The sequence below is a fragment of the Oenanthe melanoleuca genome, chromosome 20 (genome assembly GCF_029582105.1).
Source record: "Oenanthe melanoleuca isolate GR-GAL-2019-014 chromosome 20, OMel1.0, whole genome shotgun sequence".
Taxonomy (NCBI): domain Eukaryota; kingdom Metazoa; phylum Chordata; class Aves; order Passeriformes; family Muscicapidae; genus Oenanthe; species Oenanthe melanoleuca.
Window position 1 is genome coordinate 886670 of NC_079353.1, and position 22622 is coordinate 909291.

Genomic DNA, 22622 nt, shown 5'->3' on the forward strand with positions numbered 1-22622 from the left:
CTGGTGCTGTGTGCTTTAAGCCAGTGCCATGTTTTTGTGTTAGCATCTCTGAGAGGTGAGCCTGGCTGGGGGAGGTTCCTGTCTCCCTGAAGTTTGTAATGTCCCAGCTGGGATGGGCAGTGGGCAGCAGACACTTTCTCCTGGCTGTGTTCCTGCACTGTCTGTCTGTCTGTCTGTCAGCCTGGACAGGGCTCCAGACCAGACCTCCCCACTGGGCACTGCTGCTCCTCACTGGCTCCTCAGCCAGGCTGAGACCAAGCAAATCACTGTGGAAAATAAACACAATTACTGACAGACCTCAGCTGTGAACAACTTCAGTGCTGAGGCTCAGCTTTGTGATTGTGGATAAATTTGGTGATCAGGATAATTCACCTTCCCCTGGTGCAAACCTTCTCCTTCCATTTTTAGACCCTTGTTATTCTTACACCTAATTTCATTTGTAAATATTGCACTCACTTTACTTGGAAAGACAAGAGAGCTCTTTTATCTTCTAGTTGTGGGAACCAGAGCTGATTTCATTTTGGATTATCACAACACAATACTTGATTCAGTATCTGGGAACCCAACAGTTTATTGGAGGGGCTGGAGCCTTCCTGCCAAAATCTGGGGCTTGGATTTGTGCCTTCCAGGAGATTCCTGGTGGATTTGTGCACAGCAGAGCAAGCTTATTGCAGAGTTACCACCTGGAATTGATGTCTTTTATAGCATGGTTTTATAAAATTAATGACAGCCAGACAGAGGTGAATTGGGCTGTGCTGGTTCTGCACCATCTCTGCTGGAACTCAGCTGTCACTGCAGTGATTCAGGGCAGGAACATTCAGGGCCTGCTGAGACCTTCTCTGGACTTCAGGGATGAGCTGTGATTCCAGCTGATCATCAGCTGTTTCAAGAGAAAGTCAGTCAAAGCTGATGGTTTTCATTCTGCTTCCTCAAATTCATTATCAATTCTAACAGAATAAGAGTTTGCTGCTACAACTGCCTGAGGATCAGGGTTTTAGCTGAAAGAAATATCTACTGTAGACTTCATGGGTGGAAAACAACCCTATCCCAATTACACCAAAAATCTTTAGCATAAATTAAATTCAAGACAGATTCTGCAAACTGGGCTATGTTTGCCTACCATCACATTGATGTAATCACAATTATTTTCCTTCTTCAAAACACAGGGACAAAGGATGTAACTGATTTAACCCTTCTGGGTGCTGCTGAGGGTGGTATCACAGCAGACAATGGGATTTGTCTTTCCTGATGCTGATAAAGAAAACAATTCAGATCACCACCCTGATTACAGCCCTGTCACATGTCAATGCAGTGTGGAACAGGTGGGGATGTCTGAGCCTTGGCAGGGCTGGATGTGTGAGGAGCCCAGGGCTGGAATGAGTGAGAGGTGATGATGTGTGCCTCAGCCCTGGCACCCTGGGGGGATGAAGGCTGGAAAAAGGCTGAGATGAGGGTCTGATGAGGGTCTGATGAAGGCTGGGTGAAGCAGGGGTGAAGTGACCCTCTGGGCACAGCCCCGGGCTGAATCCACTGGGAAAATCCACTCTGAGTTTATCCTCTGCTCTCCAGCATTCCTCAGGAAAACCATTGACCTCAGGAGCAATGTCTACTGTGCTACATAAACATTCCAAATTTATCATCCAGACCCCTTGCAGCTTAAGTGGTTTGACAAACATTCTATTTATGGGCAGAACTAAAAAGGTTTCTCTTTCAAAAGAAGAAATACTATCTGAATTAGGGAGACACAGAGTTCTCAGAATACATCTCAAAATGGGTATTTTAACAACATCACAGCCAAAGAGGGATCTTTGCTTCAGACAAATCCAGCCTGTGGCAGGAGTCCCAGCACAGGGATTTGGGGTAATTCCCTGTGCCTGTCCTTGCTGGGATCTGCTGGGGCTGCCCCACACACAGGGGAGAGCCTGTGTGCCTGAGATGGAGTTTTATCTGGTCAAACAGATTTGTGAAAAGGGACAGAAGGGTCACAAACAGCTTCCACCCGTTCATCAGACATTTCTGCTGGGCTAAGATTGAGCAGTGTGAGCCATTACATCACATTCTGCTGCAGGTGGAAGCTTCTGCTCCCCTCTGGAGCTGCACGTGTTCCACAGAACTCCCTGACCTGTGTAACCCAGATTATGAGATGGGCCCTTCACTCTGCACCTCTTACATCTGCCAGGTCCTGTTTTGAAAATGTCAAATGATTCAGGAATATAATCCCACTCTCACAGGTGCTTTAGGCTCTTAACAGCTACTTCAATTGATTTTTAATAGGAACTGCATTCAGAGCTTGCATTATTTAGAAAGACAGGACTTCAGTGTGTAACTAATTTTGGTACTTTTGCAGATTTTATCTATGCAGATTCAACCCTTGAATATATATTTAAATACTGACATACTTTCCTCCTAGCCATACTTAAGCCATTAAAAGAAAATCAGATAAACAGCTTTGATCCAAGTTATTGCTTTACTCATTAGTCTCTCCTGTAGCCTCATGCCAGCTTCTGGAAATGGCATTTTGGAGTCCAGGCTTCCTAGGCTGCAGTAAATGTGAATACCACAGGCAGTGCTCCCAGACAGCTCATCCCATGCTGGAGGTCAGCTCTGATGCTCCATTTCTGGGGCTCTTTGAACACAGGACTCAGATTTCAAGTCCAGAGCCAGCTGCTCTCCAAGCCTGCACCCCAATGTTCCTGTAATTCCAATCACTTTCCCTCATATCCAGAGGAAATCCATCAGCCATTTATTCCAGATTCCCAGCAGAATCCAGCAGCAGGAGCTGACCTGACCTGGTTAATGGGCTGGAAATGATTTTCCAAGCTGTGGTGCCAGGGAGCTCTGGGGGGCTCAGCATGGATCACCCCAGGGACTGTTCCCCTTTCCCCCAGGGAAATGTGGCACAGGGTCAGTGCTGCCTGGAAACCCCTGTGGCCTTTGGGCAGCCTTGGGCTAGGAAAAGCCCCAGTGCTTGCCCCCAGCCAGCCCTGCCCTGCATCATCCCCATCTCAGCTCCCCAGGTGCTGGGAGCCCTCTGGACCTGCTGCCCTCCTGGGGGAGGCACAGTTCACCCATTCCCAGCTGATGTGTGAGCACAGGACCCTCTGTGCTCCTCTGGCTCCAGTTTCCAGCTTGCTGACACCCTGCAGGGCTGTCAGGGCTCCAGGGAGGGGCAGCTCACAAGGGATGCACAGTATGGGACAAAGGAAAACTTGCCTGGCAGCAAGGAACTGGATCCCAGCAGCTCTGGCCTTGGGAGACTCCTCCTCATGAATGCTGAGCCCCAAGATCAGTCTCTGTGACACAGACCTCACTGTCCTGAGTGCCACAAACACTCCTCAGTGTGATCCTGACTCCAGCCAGACTCATCAGGAGCCCATCCCAGGTTAGCCAGGGCATGGGGAAGGTCCCTCACCTCAGCTCAGGGCTCTGCAAAGTCCCAAGGCCAAGTTTCAACAGCAGCACCATGATGTTCAGATAAATACCTTGATTATTACACTGAGAAGAGTATTTAACCAAATCAGACAAACTCCCAGCAAAAGGGAAATCTGATGTCCAACAGCATGGGGGTGTAATTTGTTCTCTTCAGAACTGAGTGCTGTGATTCACAATGTCCTGCTGCTTCTGCATGGGACAAACCCTGTGTCATTGACCTGCCTGAGCAGGAAAATTGTCCCTTTGCTAAGAACTGAACCATCCAGCCCCTTCCTGTGGCAACCATGGTTTGTCCCACAAATGTTAACAGGATAATTTGTGCCCCAGAAATAAAGAAGTTGCTAAGTTAGGATCAGTATCCCAAAGAACACTGGAAAAAGGGGAAAATATATAAAATTTGATAGAAGAGAGAAATAGAAGGGACAAAAGGTTTGTGCTTTAAAGCCAAATATTGTGGAAAAAACCAAGAACATTGAATGCATGTGGGTATATCTGTACTTTTCCCTTCACTTCTTACCAATTCCTAAGACACATGCTCTGACATTCATGGCCCACATTTTTTATTTGGTTACTCTCTGCTTTTATTTGCTTTGGGCTTGTTTTTAATGAGGTGAACTTTGCACAGCCCAGCTCCAGCTCCTATAAAATCTGTGCCTTAAATGACCAGATTTAGTGATTTTTCTGTGGAGAGAAAAAGCCCTCCATGCTAACCACAGAGCTGTGCTTGGAACCAGATGTCTGACCCCCTTTAACAGAGCTAATGAGGACAGGGGTGTGGGCAGGGAGCTCCTGCCTAGGCCTGGCCTTTGGAATTATGGAAAGGGAGCAAAGCCTGCTGCTTCCACAGAAGGGAGAGGGAGGAGGATGGTGAATCCTTCAGGAGGATGATAATTCCCCCAGAAGGATGATAATTCCCCCAGGAGGATGGTGATTCCCCCAGGAGGATGGTGATTCCCCCAGGAGGATGATAATTCCTCCAGGAGGATGATAATTTGATAATTCCCCCAGGAGGATGATAATTTCTCCAGGAGGATGGTGATTCCTCCAGGAGGAGGGTGATTCCTTCAGGAGGATGATAATTTCTCCAGGAGGATGATAATTTGATAATTCCTCCAGGAGGATGATAATTCCCCCAGGAGGATGATAATTTGATAATTCCCCCAGGAGGATGGTGATTCCCCCAGGAGGAAAATCTGCACTTGCTCAGAGGCACCTGCACCCCCAGCCCTGCTCATCCCAAAATCCCTCTGCCCTTTACCCATCCCCAGGGATGGAGCTGCTCTGGCTCTGTCCCACCCTTGCCCAAGCCCTGGGGCTGCCTCTGGGGCACCTCTGCATTCAGCAGCTCTGAAGGGACTCTCAATTCCTCCTCTCAAGGCTTCTGTAAAACATAATTTCACCAATTCTTGAGGATCCCATGCTGTGGAAACCATCACTTCTAGTCAGAGAAATCTGACTAAACAAAAAGATTTTTTTAAACTATCTTTGCCCATCAGTGTGTTTTTAAAATGTAAAGAGTCCTCTTCTGCTAGTTCAGGGAGAGAGAAGGTTTTTAGGACCATCACTTCTCTGCCAGTGCTGCTCCCATCAGAGTCACTGGGAGCATTGCCATCACTTCAGAGATGATCAACAGGACCTTGGAGGCCATGATTTGGAACTCAAACTGGAAAAATACATAAGTGTGGCTTTTTTTTTTCTTTTTTAGAAAAGATGCATCAGATTCTCCCTCTGGTGCCTAGCTTGAGCTTCTTTAAAGCAATGATTTTTTATTTGTTTTTGTGTGTTCCTCATCAGTTCTTTCCTGCAGTGTGGAGCAGGTCCCTTGCACTGAGCCACAGCAGCAAAAAGGAATTTTCTGCTGAATAAAGCCTTGTGAGACTCAGTCATTACATGCAGAGAAAACTGGGTTTAGTGGGGCCCTAGTTCCCCTGGGGACTCCCATAATATAAATTATTAATAATAAAAATAAACATTGGCTAGCTTGAACTTCTCTTCATTCCCTTAGAGCTTATTTTTGTGATGGAATTAGCTAAATAAAGCCCACTTGAAAGAATGTTTAATTGCAAACTATCCAAAGAAAACAAAATGGAACTAATTGGTTCTTAGATATTAAACATTCAAAGGGAGATGGCTTTGGAAAGAGCTGAAAGACTAATGAGCATTAGGATACAAATGGTGCAGCGAGCAGCTGAGGAAAATGCAGTCTGAACTGGACTACATTTACTTTTAAACCAGATATTCAAGTTTAGCCAGTCTGGCCCTGCCTAGAAGAGAGCTTTGGGTTGGTTCAAGCCTAAACAGAATTGCAGAATCCTCTCTGGAAGGTTATAAAATCAGAGGAGGCAAACCTGTGTGCTGACTTTGCCCAGGAAACTCTCCAGAACCTCCTGTGGCTGCAGCTCCCTGGAGTGTCCCTGAAATCCCCCCAGCCTGAAGGACACATCCAGCAAGGCTGTCTCAAGGGGCTTTTCCTGAGCTGCTCTTTTCCTGCCAGGCTGGCAGGGAGGGCTCACAAAACCAGTTCTGGCAGCAATCTCCCCAGGAGGGTGAGAGGCTCTGAGATCTGCCTGCCCTTCCTTCAGCCCTGCTGCTGAATCCAAGCATTTCTCAGGCAGCAAACAGAAAGGATCTGTTTGCTCATGGGAAAACTCCCTTTTCATTTCCATTAGAGGTTAAATCGTTGCCACACTTATTTCAGAAGTTTTTCTAGCAAGACTAGGAAGTGATGGTTCTGACTTGACTGAAATTTGTAAACAAGAGAAAAACCATTAAAACATTAAAACATACATTAAAAGGGAGCAAGAAATAGATAAGTTATAACAAAAATCATACCATAAAGACTATTTTAAAAGGCAATGAGGGGTAGAAGAATTTTTCTCTGGAGAACCACAGTGTGCAGTGAAATCAGACTGGTGCTCAGCCACTGAAGGAGCACTGTCTCATCAGCAACATGTTTTTACTTTCCCACTTATCAGTGACTGACAGTGAGGAGCCTCTGCCAGAGATAACAAATTCCTGGAAATGTCAGGGCCCCCAGAACACCCAGCCCAGCACGAGAGCTGCTCACTGGAAAGAAAGGCAGACACTACTGGAAGTGCTAAGCAGAAGTTGCTCAGCAGGATCAGTCAAGATCAAACCACTTAAAGGTTTAGGCCAAAGGCTAATGTAATTTAAGGTCCCTTGAAATGTTATGAATACCATCAACAAACACCAGAGTCACTCATGGAAATGCATTTCAGCTTTGTGCACAAAAAAAATCAATCAGCTCTCTGTCTCAGACTTCTTCAAAGACTCTGAACCCAATTGTTTGTTCCCTGAGGACCCAAAGCTTTTACTGCAACTACCACATCTGCTCAGTGTTTCCTATTTTTCAGCATCACAAGGAGCTGTTCTAAGACCCTGGGCTGGTTTGCTCTCCATGGCCAGTGAAGTTCTGAGCCCACTGGTGATGCTCTGCAGAGCTGCCAGGGCAAAGCACAGAGCTGGGACCTTCCTGGCAGAAAGGCACCCTGGTCATCCTCAAAACTCAGAAATGGCCATTCAGTACAAAACATATTGGCAAGTGATTCCAGAAAAATAAAAAAAAAAAGGAATCCAGAAAATGGAATCCAGGCTCTGACAGCTACAGCACGAGGGCAGGCAGTGCATTCCAGGTTCTAACAGAAATGAGCTCTGCTCCATGGGACTTGGCTTCCCCAAGAGAGATATTTTACAAGAAGATACAGTTTTATTGTATTGTAAACAGAATTTGACAATTACAGGTCAAAGTATCCTCACTTACAGCTTTAAATGAAACTAAAATTGTCAAATCCATCCATACACACATGGGGGAAAGATTCATTGTGTGTTCCTGCAGCTCTGGGGAAAACTGCACAGGAATTCTGCCTGAACTGGAGACCTTCCCTGAAGGTGCAGTGTGTGTTCTCACCCAAAGCAGAGCATGTTCTCCTCACAGCTGTGGGTTTGTTCTTGAAGAACCCGAGCCCAAGCAGTTTTCAGATACTTTGCATTGCTGCTGAGATGTTTTGCACTTCTGCTGTTTGCAGGGATGCCCACACTGATTCTCTAAGGTTATTTAAATTCTTGATTTGTTAACAAATGACGCTGTTGCACAAGGCATTGGCATGTGAAGCCTTCAGCAAAGGGGAGAGGCACAGCTGGGCTGCTGAAGTCAGGAAGGAGCTGCAGTGACCTCAGCAGAGCCACACAAAGACAGATCTGACTGAAGGAAATTCCTGTCAGGGCTCTTCACCTTCCAGCTCAGAGGCTGGGGCTCCACTCCAGGCACCAAGACACATTTCCACCCAGCCTGGGCACTTGGCACTGCACTGAGAAACGTGCAGCTACATTTACACCAACCTACACAGCCCTGAAGGGCCCAAACCCAGGAATTTCCATGGGATGCATCCAGTGGAAATGCTCCTCTCTGTACAAAACCAGCCCTCCAACCTGCTACAGACCTTCAGCACTCCAGAAAAGTGTTGAATGAACTTTCTGCACAGACCAAGTCTCAGCCACATCCATGCACTGGAGCAATGATTGCTCCAACAGCTGCTTTTGGAATATCCCCTTGGAAAATCCCATTTTAGCTTTACAGATCTCATCAAACAAAATCCTTCCTTATAACCTGGAGAAATCTTCTGAACTCTTTCTGTGAGATTTCAATGACACAGTGAAACTTTTCAGAAATTCAGTGCATAGGGAAACTGAAGGTTATTGAGGTGGTGTTTCCTCTGCACTAGTAAAAGTACAAACCTATTCACATTAAACAGCAAACATTCAGATTTTAAAGTACACTGAGGCCTTGGAATTGCCTCCCTGTTTATCTGTTCAGACCCAGTACTGGAAAATTATATTTCCCTCTTCAAATCTGTAGCAATTTCAATAATAAAACAGAGGTTATGTAAGTGCAGAGAATTATGGAAAAATATAAGTGGAAAGCACATAGTTTTAAAATTCATCTGAATAACTCCAATAGAGCTGAACTGACATTATTCACACTTTCCAGTCTTAGTCAATACTGGATTGAAACCAAGCACAAGACATTTCAGGCCCAAAGGAGGTTTTTAAGAAAATCACAAGTACCTATATTTCCAGCTTACAGTGCCTGTCTGGGAAAGCTCTGGTGCCTGAGGAAGGACTGAGCTGCTCCCTGGGATCAAAGCAGAGATGGGAACCCATTAAGATCAGCCTGGTTCCACCCAAGGGCTCCCAGAGCAGAGCCCTGGGTGCTTTGGGCTGAGGTGTCCCAGCTCTGAGCCTCATTTCACATCTACCCTGGGCAGACACAGCTCCAGCCCTGCATTCCTCCCACACCCAGGGCTGGAGCTGAGCCTGCAGAAGGAATGCAAGGCAGAAATGAGCTTCTTATCGGCCTGGCAGATCTTGCTGGGTGATGTGATGCCTGTGGAGCTGCCAGAACTCCAACTGGGACATGGCATGCAGCCTAGCTCCAGGGATTTCAACCCAGAGCCCTGGCAGGACCCTTGGAGTGAGGTAAAGCTGCTTTCTGAAGCATAAGCAACTGCCCCAAACTCGGGGATACCTGGATGTATTTCTGTTACAAACTATTTCCATCAAAGGAAAAGGGAAGTTCCCAGATCTGGATAAGAACGAGTTAAAAAGGGAATAAATTGTGTATGTCCAGACTCAGGGGCATTTGAAAGACTGGCTATGAGAAAATAGATTTAATAATCATAAATCTCAGAGAGGGGAATACAAAAGACACAAATAAGGTCAGGAGGTTCCTCAGGATCACCCTGGGTGTCCATTCCCTCCCAAACCACGGGCAGCACCCTGCACACAACCGCAGAGGGCAAAATCCTTCATCACTGCAGAGAGACCCAAAGTTCACCTTGGCTTTTGGTGAGATGAACCAGCTATGGCCCTTCCAGCAGGATTTCAAAATGTGCAGGACAAAGACCTCCCAAAGGCACAGAGAGCTGTGGGAATGAGGCTCTTCATGTGGCCTTTGGGAATTCAGCCAAGGCTGGGACTTTCCTGGGTGTTCCTCTCATCACTCCCCCCAAACAGAATTCAAACCTGTAGGACAAAATGCTGTGCTGTGGTCAAAAATGTCAAAAGGACATATTAAGGTAATTCACATTGCATTTTGTTCAGAAAAATATTTTCCTAAGAGTAAAGAATGTGTTGAATAGAGCATCCACTGTTTTGAGAAAAAGAAATGCTAAAGTCAAGGGCTTGGGCTACTTTAAGGCTTCCTAGGCAAGATTAAATCAAAATATTTCCTGTAAACATTCTCTCTTTTCATCAGCATGTCAGTTGTAGTAAGGAGAATGTGATCCTAGTTCTCAGCATCAAAATCTGGGATAACTTCATAAACTCAAATGTTTTCTTACTTTCACAGAAACAACTGTGACTGCAAATATTTTCCAAAGCATGTTGCAAGTGGAGGTAAGTAAATCAGCTAGCACACAGCACATTTTTGAAGGAAAAAAAGTTTCTAAAAATGAATCAGGATTTAATAAAAAATGTCTCTGAGGTAAGCAAGTCATGCCCATAATAGAATATTTTTCAATTTTCAACCCTGTACAGAGAATTTTAAACCACTAGCAGATGTACAAAACAAAAGCAAAGTTGTCCCTCATTCTCTGCTGTGCACACACACAGATAGAAACAGGGAAACCAAGCAGAGGCTCTCAACATTTTCCACAAGAAAGACAATTTGCTCACAATTCCTTCTCCCTTTAAATGGTTTCTGTGGCAACACATCTGGTGCTGTAGTTGTGGGCCAGAACATTAACTATCCTGAAAGAAGAAAGTTTTGTTGTTCTGTCTGCAGGAACGTGAACAGAGATCTGAGCACACATCTCCTGCCCTGCCAGGCACACAGCACCAGCCAGGGGCATTTGGGCAGCTCAAACTGGGAGTTTTGGAGCATTCCAGCAATGCTTAGAGAGAGCTCCCATCCACAAGCCAGGGGTTTGTAAAAATAAAACTATGAGTGCTTTGCTACTGCCGCTCCTCTGTGTGAAATAAAGAAATGATCCAGCCAAGGGGAGCGAGGTTCATTCCCTGATCCTGCCATGACTGTCCCCGTGGGATGGAGCTGATTTCTGACCTGCCAGCTCTGCCCAAGCACTGCTGTGCACAGTGACTGCACTGCCACCATCTCTCAGGGGAGCTGAGCCCCCAGGTCTGTAAAGCTCAGCTGCCCTGAGGAGTCACCCCTCCCAGAACCACAGAATCATTAAAGCTGGAAAATCCTCCCAGAACAGCCAAGCTGTGCCTGACCCCCACCCTGTCCCCAGCTCTGAGTGCCACCTGCAGCCCTTCCTGGGACACAAACCTCCCTGCCAAGCCCTGAGAACCCTTTCAGTGAAAAAACTCTCCCCAAACATGCAGCCCTGGGCTGCACCACTAGATTTCACATTATGGAAAATATGGAAGTAGATTTTTGCTACTTCATCAAGCAGATCAGGGGTGGATTCATGGAAAGAACATATCTGATGAGCAATAAAATGCCACTGACACAGTTACTGTCCCAATAATAATTGCATATGTTCTCCATAAAACAGTTTTTATTCTTTAATTTGAAACAGCTAAATTCACATCTAGAGCAGTTATATAAAAATCTGTTTGCTAACTACACTTAGAGTATTTCTGTATTAATGACAAGATCATCTTAGTGTTCTGATCTTCTAAACTACTGGTGATTAAATGCCTTGTCTGTCTGAAAAACCAAGATTTTGCCCTAAAAAGTTGAATGGACTAAAAATGATCATTTTCAGGCATTCTGTCTTTGAAGACATACTGGTTTAAAGCAGTCTGTCCTCAGGGAGAATAAACTGGCAGCAGAAATGGAAAAGTTGGGGGAAAAAAAAGTGGATAAAAGCTGGTATTTAATAAATATGTGTGTCCCTTTTGTGCTTCCTGAGGCAGCATCTGAGGGTGGGAGCTGGAGCCAGGCCCTGAGCACCTGTAGCCATTAAAGGCTGCCTGATGTCCTCTGCACGACTCACTGGCTGAGATTTTGGACTGTCACCAGCCAATCACCTTCCAAAATCCAGTGCTGGCCAACAAGCCTGGATCATTCAACTCTGTCTGTTCCCTCTTTCTCAGCCTTTTGGCCAAGATCAAGTCTTAGATTAAAATAATATTAAACCTACCATTTGACACAAATTGCCTCCTTCATTTCCAGTATTTCTATTTATTTCATCCAAATGGAACAAATTAATAACCCTTCCAAGACAGTTCCCCTTCTCTTGCTTTATCTTGGATAACTTTCCACAGCCAGAACCTGTGCATTGTCCTGCTGCTCTGCAACCCCACATTGTCACTCCTGGGGCTGTGACACATGAGCATCAAAACTTTCCCCTCCCAGAGCCTGAGCCTGGCTCCCCTTTCTCAGCAGAGTGGTTCTATTCCACTTCTGACCCTTTATGAGGAAAAGGAGCATTTGTGAAGGAATGGGCTGCAGGAGGGAATAAAGTGACATTAAAGTGAATTTGTGAAGGAATTGGCTGCAGAAGTGACATTAAAGTGAATGAAGTGACATTAAAGTGAATAAAATGACATTAAAGTGAATGAAGTGACAGAGAGTGTGCTGTTACAGGACCCAGCTCCCAGCCTGGGCTGCTCCTCAGGAGCCCAGGGCTTGGGAGAGCACTGCAGAGCAACAGTGCAGCTGCTCTTTGTCCTGACAGGAGGAACCCATCCCACCCTTCCCCACCCCTGGGGAGCCCAGACACAGCTCCCTGCTGGGCCTCTCTGCTCTGGGCTGTGACAGACCCTCTGCAGCCCCCAGGATGGGGCTCAGGATCCAGGATCTGCCAGCCCAGGGAGCCCTTCCATCCCTGCAGGGCTGCCCAGGCTCTGGCTGGAGGAGATGCTGAAGGCTCGTTGCTCACACGTTTCTCTCCAGACCTGGGGCACAAAGAGGCTGTTCCTGCCACCCCACAGCAGCCCCAGCCCTTTGGCAGGGTTTGTGCAGCTTTTCCTGCCCTGCTGCACGTGGTGCTTGTGTCACTGCTGTGGGGAGGGAGGGATGGAGGGCAGGGCACAGGAATCCAGCAGGGAGGGAGTTCCCCACTGCACACTCCTTTAGCCTCAGCATCTCTCAGGTGTGTCTCTCCACTCAACATGCAATATTACCTCAGACACATTTTGCATTGTTTACTACCCTTGCAAATTATCTTCCTCTGCTTTTCTTGTTTTTAATTAAGTGCTCTCAAAAAAAATAAAATGTAAAGCACCTCATCAATAGGTGTAACTCCCATTTTGCAGCTGTGAAAACACAGGTAAGGACAGATTAAGTCTTGATCCCAACAAAGGAAATGACTGAATCAAGAGTTTGAGTACTGGTGCTGGTTCAATACCCAAGAAATGGCTCCAGAAATTTATAACCTTATTTTTCAAATTCCTTCAAGTTTCTTTGGTTGATGAACAACCCTACTTCCATATGGCCCAACTTATTTAAAACACTTTTTAAAGGGGGAAATTAAACTCTGTCTGAATCAAAATGTAACTGGGCTGTGACTCAAAACCTCAACTTGTATTTACACTAATAAGCAATAAAATTAAAAAAAAGCAAATAAGATGTAATCTTTGCACAGACGAAAAGAGTTAACTAAAATACAACCAGCTCATACAACGACACCTCCAAAAGGCAAACTCTACAGGATGGCACGAACCTCATCCTGCTCCCCTCGCTGTCCCACCTGCTCCAGCCAGGTTCTGTCCTGCCGGGGTTCGGGGTGTTTCCTGCCGGGAACGCCTCAACCCCGGAAAAAAACCTCCCGAGCCTCTCTGCGAGGCTGCAGCCTCTGAGGAGTGCCGGCATCCTTTGAGGATTGCCCACTTAGGATGCTCGCTGCCCCACAGGGGACCGCATCCCCCAGAGGTGACCACATCCCCCAGATGTGACCATATCCCCCCAGAGGTGACCACATCCCCCAGATGTGACCGTATCCCCCAGAAGTGACTTTATCCCCCCAGAGGTGACCGTATCCCCGCAGGTGACCGGGTCCCGGCTCGGTGTCCCCATCCCGTCGGTCCCTGTCCCCGCCGTGCCCAGGTGTGTCCGTACCTGTGCCCACCTGCGCTCAGCCCGGCGGGCGCGCAGCGCGGCTCGGCTCCGCTGCCGTGGCGGCTGTCGCGGCTGTCGCGGCTGTCGCGGCGGGTCCGGGCGCTCGGGAGGGCCCCGACAGCCGCCGCTTATCGCCGCTTATCGCCGCCCAGCCGGGCTCCGCTTCCAGGAAGCCGCGGCTCCGGAGCGCTGCTTTGCCGCTGGATGCCGCGGGCTCCGTCCCGCTCGCTGCTTCCCTTCTCCCTCCCTCCCTCCTTCCCTCCCTCCTTCCCTCGCTCCCCCCCCGACCCCCCTGGTGCTGGCAGGGGGGCTGGGATCGCCGCGGCTCCAGCACATGCCGAGCGGGCGGTCACGGCCCGGACCCTCTGCTGTTCGTCAGGAGCATCCCCGGCGCTCCCTGCTCGCTCCGGCGGGGCAGCGGCAGCGACAGCGACAGCGACAGCGACAGTCCGGCACAGCCCACAGGACACCGGCCCTGCCCCGCCGCTGATTCCCCCCAGCTCTTACCCCTCCTGCTCAGACCTTCGCTGCCTGCCCAGATCCCGCCTTCCCCACCTTCCCCATCCACTGCTCCCTCCTCCTCTGCCCTTACCCCACATTGCCCTTCACCATCCCTTTAGAGATTCCCTCCTCTTGCAGCGCTACTCATCATCATCATCATCATCATCATCATCATCATCATCATCATCACCATCATCATCATCACCACCTTCCACTCATCGCCTCCTGCCTTTCCCCATCCCGCCCTTCCGTAGGTTTCTGGCACTGAGGAGATGTAATTTGTTCTCTTGGATGCTCTGTTGGCCAAATCCTGCTCGAGTCCTCCCTGCTGCACCCACCACTGAGCTCCTCGCTGCTGGGGCAGGTACAGCTCCTCAGAACGAGCTCCTTTCGGCCAGCCCCGAGTCACCTGTCAGGTAATGCCGGCAGAAGGTGAAGCTGCCATGGAAAGCCGGCTGGGATCTCCTGCTCCTGTCTCAGCCCGTGCCCACCCACACCCACACCTCTCCTGAACAATGCCTGCCCGGGCCTTCTGCAAACGCCACACACGAACATGTCCCTGCCCGGGCACAGCCCCTCCTGCTTGGCTCACCCACCTTCCTCTTGCCCCTGGTTTCTAGCAGCACTTCCCCGTGCTGAGGACAGCACAGGACACTCCCCGGGAAGATGAGCAGACTGCAAGGAATCTGGCCATGCCCTTAGCACAACTTGGTTAGCAATGGTGTTTGCTTGCCTTTGGACCAGGCTCTGCAGCATCCAGCACACACATCCTCAAACCCACCCCACTGCAGACACACAGGGAAGCTCTCAAAGCTCCTGTTGGTCAGAGATCCCCTACAAGAACCTCTCAGGGCAGGGTTACTGTTTTCTTTCACAGTTCTTTATGAAGATGGTCAGGATTGGGATTTTGCTGTGCACATATTTAAAGGAAAGCTTTGAAGGAGGCAGAGGAACATCTCTTGCACAGCTTGAGGGAACCGACACACATGAAAGTGAGAGCAGCAAGACACAAAACCAGATGGGCAGATGGAGTTGCCTGAGCCATCAATTCAAGCACTGTGGGTTTCATTTGTGTTAGAAAGAACGGTGCAAGATGCAAGAAAAGTGGGGTTCACAGCAGGTGTTCAGAATGGCTGGGAGCACTGCAGAGGGCAGTGATGGCACAGCTGGGTACCTGGCAAACCAAGCAAGGAGATGCAAGTCCATGGGTTTGTACAGGTGAGTACGTGACATCCCAACCATCCTAACTCCACTAACTCTTAGCTTGGTTTTCCTGGTGTTTTGGGGGGGAAGAATCCCCCCCAGCAGATGCAGCTGCAGCTGTCCTGCTGCTCTGTGGGTTCTCCAGGCTGGCAGCAGTGGCTGTGTGCCCCAGCCCCGGGCACAGCTCCTGCAGCTCAGCACAGGGCTGGGACACAGCTGCCACTGCAGCAGGTCCCTGTCCCCAGCGCTGGCCCCACAGCAGGCTGGGGCACACTGGGACAAGCTGAAATCAGCTGGATTTGCAGGAGGGCATTTGTCACAACACCAAATCTCTGCAGGAGCCCTGTGCAGCCAGCTGCCCAAAAAGCCACTACTGTTAATGCCATTTCCTCCTGACCATGAGCCTTTTAACAGAATTCACAGAGCAGCCCCTCAGCAAACACCAATGACCAAGGTTCCCTCACTCCTGGTGCAGATGTCCCCATTTACTTCAGCTGAGGAATGGCTTTATGTGTTTTTATTCCAGTTTCTTTTTTATGATCTTCATTTGCTGTGTCTTCATCTGGTGTGTTTATGTGGCTGGTGCTTGGTTTTCATTATTTTTAACTGCATTTCAGATCATTTGCTCTATGGTTTTGTTCACATTCTCCTTTTCCACGAAATTCTAATAAAACACTTGGCTACAGATTTCCCAAATTGAATACTGATGTTTAGTGCAGCTAATTATGAAGCTGGGTTCAAAGTGAGTTCTATAATGTAACAATTTACATATTCCTGAAAACAATGGACACAAACCTACAAATTATTGCTACAAGCTAGTTTCACATTCTTCTGGAATTTCCTTTAGAAATACATATGTTTAGTATTCTCACGCATATGAAAAGCAGTAAATTCTGCAGTGCTGGCACCACGATAATATTTACAGCTAAAAAATAAAACACACTCTGATGTGTCTCAGACTTTAAGGGACACAAAAAAAATGCCAGCATGTTTCCTCCAAGATCTCAGAGCGCTTCACAAAAACCCTTCCCAAATCCAGCCACTCACCATCCATCAGTACAAGCCAATGACACACAAAGATCATTTTGCAACAAAGCATTCACCGTGCTTGCAACAACTTTACACATCCAGTGTTTCAGCATCAGCAGGGTTCTGGCATCATCAGATTAATCATAACTTTAGTGTTTATAGGTTTTGTTTGTAGGTTTTGTTTGTGGACTGGATTACAGGCAGCCAGCCCTGCGAGCAGCCCAGCCCAGCCTTCTCAGGAAGATCCAGACTAAACTGACTTTTAGAAAGGCTGCTGTAAACCATAACTCTGTTTATAAAAGCAAGAGCTAATAACTCAGTAGCTGGGCCTATTACTGTGATCCTTTGCACCAGGCTGACTTGGAGACACAATCATTCTTGCTGCTCTTAATGCAAGCAATATGTATGCCAACATTTGCCTGTGGCTGCACCCCACCCTTGTCTAGTTTGTATTTTTTTAATTTTAGGATGCTCCTCACATCTCCATAATGTGGAGTAATCTGCATAGAAGTGGATTATCTCTCAGTCTATCGATATATGGACCAGGCACTCTCATTTCTGTAACACAACAAACTGCAGAACATGTTCAGCAAACCATCCCTGCACAGAGCATTCCTCTGAGGAGGGGCTATAGTGAGATTAAACTCTAAATACACATCCCCAAGCACATGATTGTTTTTCCCTCTTTGTGCATCTATCTGTGCTGGAGGTTTTAGCCCCTGGTATTATAACTCAGGAGGGAAACTGAGAGACCTGCCAACAGAAGCAGAGTATCTTCTAAAACCTCAACACAACTGGGACAGTGGCTGAACTCACAGGATTCAGTCTTTCCAAATGTGACATGCATGGAAAAATTGAATTACTTTTCAAGATTCCTTGGCTTGTACTTCTGTAGTTTTACTTATGACCACTGCACCAGCACTATCTGGTTAATAAACAGGGGCACTTCTATTGCATTAATGTGTTCACACTCCAGGGTCTCACAGGGGGTTGGCTTGTGTGGATGGACACAAAAAACACTGAGACCAAAAAGCCTAAATTAACCTGGTTGTCTAATTACAATAAAAGTTTCATATTTCCCTAAATCATTCCTAATAATGGTTTTACATTTTCCTAAAATCTTGGTAACTTCATCTTATGATTACAACAAGAAGTCTGTGGCAAATCAAAGAAATCAAATGAGTGTGCACCATCCCTGGGAGTGCTGCATCCCTGGAAACGTCCAAGACCAGCTTGGATGGGGCTTGGAGCAATCTGAGACAGTGGAAATTGTCCGTGGCAGGGGGTGGAATGGGATGAGCCTTAAGGTCCCTTCCAAGCCGAGCCCTTCTGTGATTTTATGAATGACATTTTAAGGCACGGTAAGAGTGATGTGGTACAGCCATTACAAACACAGGTAAGGCTCTGGGGGCAGTTCTGTCCTGGCAGTCTGCTGCAGCAAGGCCGCTGTTGTAGCTAATTACATTAATGTAATTAATGTAATTAATGGTGTAATTGATGGTGTAATTAATGATGTAATTAATGGTGTAATTGATGGTGTAATTAGCGGACGCCGCTCCGGTCGCTGCAGCCCCGGGTGACAGGAACGGCGCGGGCTCAGCGCCCTCTGGCGGCGGCGGCTCCCGCTGCACCCGCGAGAAAGCGGCGACAGTCGCGACAGCGGCGACAGCGGCGAGCCAAGGAAACGGCCAATCCCCAGGGATTCCCTTCAAAATTCCAATCAGGTGTGCGATCCCCCTCTGCCTCTCAAGCACAGCCCCTGCTCTCAGCCTGTGGGAGCACTCCTGCGTGACTGGCGCGGCATCCAACAATAATTCCATCTCAACAAGCAATAGTTCACTGTTTTATAAAAGCTAGCGTTATTTTTGCAACCGGATGCAGGAATGAATTCATTGTCTCAGTCCCTGCCACGAGCTCCCCTCTTCACGCGTTTCTGCCCCAGAAATGCAGGGCACAAACTCATTAGAGCAGCTCTGAAAGAAGGCAGACACAAAACTTGGGAGCTCAGGAAAAGGCCTTGATGATGTTTCTGGAACAGCACCTGCAAAAACGTGTGGCAGGAGGGATTTGGGCAGGAGAGCACAAGACAGACTCACAAAGGGAGGTTGGAATAACCCCGTGTTCAGCCAGCACCTGGGGGACAGGGGATAGTGCACAGCACAGGTCACACCAGCTGGGGGACAGGCACTGTGGAACAGGAGCTGGAGTTTATAAAAATTTAAACTGAGACTCCACAGAGGCTCCTTCACTTTGACTTTGAGGTCTATCAAGCACTGCTCGTGTAAAAATGTTCATTTGTGGCAAAAGGCACAAGTGCTCCTTATTCAGAGCTGGCACTTAAAAGCCTCACATGTCACATTTGCAGGGTGACAGTCTCTAGCAGAGGGCAGAGCTTTCTTCACAAATAGCCATAACATGTTTTCCAGGTAACAGCAAAGCTTTTATTCTAAAAGGTTTATTAGGCAGAGCTTTGTATCAAAGAATATGACAAAAGTAAAATCTCAATCTGCACCAAACAATGTCTAGTATAAATTATTTATTTGATTTGCCCTTTTTTCCCCCCAAAATTCTGGACCAGGAATACTCAGTGAGTAGTGAAAAAGCAAACCAGAAATGTTCAGGAATTCCTTGGTGTAAAGAACCCCAGAATTGTTACCTATGGAGCTGGACAGGTCAGCACCAGCCTGGCTTCCTGGGGCAGGAGAGGTAAATCATTAAACCCACACACGAGAGCCAGTCTGAGGTGTCAGAACTTCCCTGATTAAACAGGGGGAATTCCAAAGTGATTCAGAGTCATTGGACACAAATGGATTACTAGATGAAGGGGAAGAAAAAGTTTTAAAAGCTTTTCATTATTTTAGTTAGAAACCTCAGAGAGTTTAATGTATCAGTATTGGCTTTTGACTTGCTAGGAAAGTATTTTCAGAAAACTTCAAGAGTTTATCACTGGACTGAGTTTATAACTGGATTTATAACACACCTGAAACAAATGTTTCTTTGACAGGCAGCATGGTATGAAGGCTTCCCACATGGTATGAACCCTTCCCACAAAGCCAGAAAAAACAGAAGTGCAAAATGAAAGAAAAAACCCAACTCCAGGAAACTATAACTATTTTATTGGAAATAATCTCATATATGAACTTTAAATACAATCAATTCATTTTGTCACAGACAGGTAAGTAAATATTGCCTCAAAGTAACAACTAAAGGTTCCTGGAGGAGGAGTGGGGAAGAAAAAAATGCTGCTAGATTTGCTGACAGCAGAAAAGAAAGCAAAGGCAGAAACAGAACACAAAAACCCATTACTAACCCAAGCATTGGTTTCCACCTCAATAAAATAAAATTTTAAAAACTCAAACAAATAAACAAAAAAACCATCCCAAAATTAAAATCCTATAACTGTCACAATTTCAGGGTAAGAAATTACATTTTTATTACAGGAGTGCTATTTGGATAGTCCTGTTATTAATAAAGCAGCTGAGTCGCCACGCACTGGGGTTTCCCTGCTGACTCTGCTCCTGTGTTTGTGGAGAGCTGTTGGTATGGAGGGTGTTCCATGGAGATTAAATACAACAAGCTCCCCTTGTCAGATTCCTCCTCTCTGGGGCAGCATTTGTGAATTCCCAGATTCTGCCCCAGGATCAGCAAAAGGTATGGAAAGCATTTCCCTGGGTGCATGGGGACTGGAAGCAGTGCCATGAGAACACTGGTTTGTCTGCACCACTCACTTATCAAGGGGAAGGCAAAAGCAATTTGAGGTCACACTGGTCCCTAATATTCTGAAAATGGAGAATCCAAGTGCGTGCACTGCTGTTGAAAACACCTTTGTAGGGAAATGTAACTGGGACATGATTAATGTATCAAAATTGCAGAAGGTAGCAAAAAGAAAGTCTGTAAGTACAGAATTTATTTTTTAAAGAAAGCAAGGCCTTTTTATTATCATTTTGAAAATAAAGCTTCTCTTTTTCCCTTTTAGTTTTCTCCACCCATCAAAAAAAAAAACAACTCTCCAGTCTCTCATCAATTCCAAGACAAGACCAGATTACAATCTAGTGCATCTAACAATCACTCCTTTGAGCTGGCACTGACAGTGTAAATAAAGACTACTTTATGTTAAATATGAAATCAGCATAAGCCCTGAACAGTGCAATAAAAGATTAGGTCGTATCAATAGCAAAGTCAACCTATGCTGACAGAAATTTTCAGTGCTTTATTCTTGGTACTCTGTGAACTCCCAGGAGGGATGTATGGAATGCCATTCTCTCCAAATGTGGGAAATCTGGGGTAGAAAAGCAACATCACAGCAGAATCTCACTACACTGCATGATGGACCTAAGTGATGGAATTTCTACACCAAAACAAACAAAGAAAAAAAAAAAAAGGCCTCCCAAAAAAACTTCCCCAGCAGCTCAGAGATCAGGAAACCCAACCTGTCTTTCAACTTCACAGAAACTGAACGTGCCACGAATAGCTCGATCAGTCTGAATCACAGCTTGTACAGAACTTGGGACTAAAATAGCTCAGTAAGCTTCCCTTCCAGCAGGCACAGAGAGCCTGCCTCACTGCCCACCTTTATCTGAGATCAAATTGTTCATCACATTCCTTCCTCATACGTCAGCTCCTTGTGATGAAAGCCAGCCAGTGATTAATACATTTTATTAGGTTGGTTCCAGTGACTTGAAATGAATTTGCCCTGACTCCTCAGGCTTGCTCCCACACCCACTGCCTGGCACTCCAGCCATGCTAGGAATGCACAATAGAAAACAAATTATCTTAGGCGATACCTCATAAATCTATAGCAATAAAATTAACTGCACAAGGGCTCCAAGCAGAGACCAGCTTCAGGAGGTTTTTCCTCCCTCTCTCCAGGAGAAAAGAGCCAACCCAAAAGCTTTAAAGCCCCAGAGAAATCACTGTTCCCTTGTCTCTTGCACTCCTCTCCAAGCTCAGCTCATTACACAGAGCTGTAGAAGACAGATATGGAAAGCAGAGTCTAAACTCTTCAATGTTATAATTACAATAAGAGGTTTTATCCTGTTCTTGCTCACATAGCTGTGATCTATTCTAGTGCACCAGGATCACAGATTCTATCTGAATTTACAGGCTGAATTCTCCACTTATCCTTCTGCAATGTAAACCAAAACATGCTGGGTAAAGGAGAAGACTTGAATCAGCCTAGACACCGTCTGGCAGCAGACTATACTTAACTATTAACAATATCCTCTGTGCTAATTACAGCTTGTCTTGGCTCGAGTGAGAGCTGCAATTCCTTTGGCGTGATGGGAGGAAGATCAACTGTACAAAAATCAGCACTGACTTAGAAGTGATTCAGCACTGGATGCTTTTTATTTAATTACTGATTACCAGCTGAGACTTGAGAACTGACTAGACACCCATGGCTTTTCCTCAATTGCAGGGCATTGTTTGAGCTCCCGTCACAGCCATCCACACAAGACCTGCATGAGGAAACTTCACACCGGCTTCTCTTCTTCAGGTTTATAGATTATAGAGAGATTAGTAATTCAAAGGTCTGTTGACATAATGAGATCAATGTACATGTTCTTGCCCATACACACGTGAGAAGTCCTTTTTTTTTTTTGTCCAGACAGTTTACAGTCTCTTCTCTCATGGATTTTGCACTTTTGTCAGGGTAGCTAACTGGCCTTTAAATGAAAAGAATTTATCTCAGCATTAATACAACAGGGAAGCTCTGGCATTACCAGACCCTGCAATTTTATTTGTGACTAAAATGAAAACAAGCTCCATGAACACCTTTATGTTCAGGATGGACACAGAGGACTCCTGAGCGGGAGACTTTTGTCCTCACCAAGGTTTGTTTATGTAATGTGCAAACACCAACTAACACTGGTGAGGTTTGTGTGTTACATCCGTGGGACCCTGAACCACCGAATCGCTGGGGTTGGAAGGGGAGATCTTTGTCTGGAGATGCTTCAGTCCATCCCCAAGCTCGGTGTCCGAGGGGTCTGAGCCTTCAGGGCGGGCTGACCGGGGCTGGGAGGGGTGAAGGCTGTGGGATGGATGGCGGCTCCCCAGGGCTGTGCAAGGGCTAGGGGCAGGGCTGGCTCCTCGGGGCTGTGCAGGAGTGGAGAGCAGAGCATGGGGGCTCCTGAGGGCTGTGGGTGGGTCAGGGTCAGGGTCAGGGACAAGGTTAGTGTCAGGGCTGGCTCCTCGGGGCTGTGCAGGAGTGGAGAGCAGAGCATGGAGGCCCCTGAGGGCTGTGGGTGGGTCAGGGTCAGAGTCAGGGTCAGGGTCAGGTTTGGCTCCTCAGGGCTGTGCAAGAGTGGGAGTTCAGCATGGAGGCTCCTGAGGGCTGACAAAGGCTTAGTGTCAGGGTTAGCTCCTGAGGACTGTGCAAGAGCAGGAGCGTGGCATGGACGCTCCTGAGGGC

The 22622-nt window shown here is 47.0% G+C and overlaps 1 protein-coding gene across 4 annotated transcripts in view; it reads right to left on the reverse strand.

Annotated features, from left to right (window-relative positions):
• The window catches only part of RIPOR3 (RIPOR family member 3), a 42783-nt gene extending 28862 nt beyond the window's left edge, over positions 1-13921 (reverse strand). Inside the window, exon 1 of one of the 4 annotated variants that reach the window (XM_056507645.1) lies at positions 13481-13921. The gene's annotated coding sequence lies outside the window, so the exon portion shown is untranslated. Of the gene's footprint in view, positions 1-6264; positions 6344-13480 lie in introns of those variants that run through there. The other 3 variants (XM_056507649.1, XM_056507648.1, XM_056507647.1) reach the window with 3 other exon arrangements.
• Between the last annotated feature and the right edge of the window lie 8701 nt (positions 13922-22622).